The following is an 859-nucleotide window of genomic DNA, read 5'->3' as shown; positions in this document are numbered from 1 at the left end:
ACCTTGGCTTTAGTAAAAGGAAAGCTCTCATTAAACTTCACCTGTGATGGAAGAAGACAAAAGCCTAACGGTACCTGATAATCTGAGGTATCCGTCTTGTGATTTGGATTTATATAAAGCAAGACTGAATAAAAGCTAGAAAAAGCCATTTGCTCATGCTTACTGACCGATTTCATGGGAGTCTGAAGGAAATTCCATCACTCCAGAAGGGAGGTGCTGACTCAAGGCAAAGGCTAATGGAAACAGCTGTTAAATCTGGACTTCTAGACACTGGGTCTCCATCTATCTAAAGATCCAGATGCAATGTTTGCTCCAATCCCTGGGGAAAGGTTTCCATCCTCTGAAATAGGAGTGGTTTGCTCTCCTCTTATTCCCTCACTGTTCCAGCTTCCGGGTTTCCCCACTCCCTCCTCCATTCTCAAGTTCCAGGTTTCCAGTGAATTCAAATGGGGAGTTCATAGCAAGTGGGCGTCCTCTTCTTCAAGAAGCCCCGGTGAGCTCCTCACCAGCCCACCAAGTTGGCTTCCCACCAGGGGTCAATGTCCTCCCTCAGGTGCTGGATTTCCATGGACATCCCCACTCAGAAGATGGATGTGACTTACTTACCTCCTTGGCCTCATTGGGGCTCCACATTACCCTGCTGGTCCAAATACCCAAACTCTAAGAGGTTTCAAATCATATAATTTCTCATTTTTCTTCAACAGTACCTATATTTGTTTATATTGGTACAGCTCATTTTACATAAGTGTACTTTTACTCAAATTTATGCACCACAAATTTGAGCATAGTTTATAAACTCTATATTTCAGCATGGTTTTAGTAAAAAGTAGGTCTTTAAATTATTGTCATAGTCTAGCTT

The sequence above is a fragment of the Chrysochloris asiatica genome, unplaced genomic scaffold, assembly GCF_000296735.1.
Source record: "Chrysochloris asiatica unplaced genomic scaffold, ChrAsi1.0 scaffold00357, whole genome shotgun sequence".
In the NCBI taxonomy this organism is placed as follows: Eukaryota; Metazoa; Chordata; class Mammalia; order Afrosoricida; family Chrysochloridae; genus Chrysochloris; species Chrysochloris asiatica.
Note: the sequence above shows the minus strand (reverse complement) of the source record.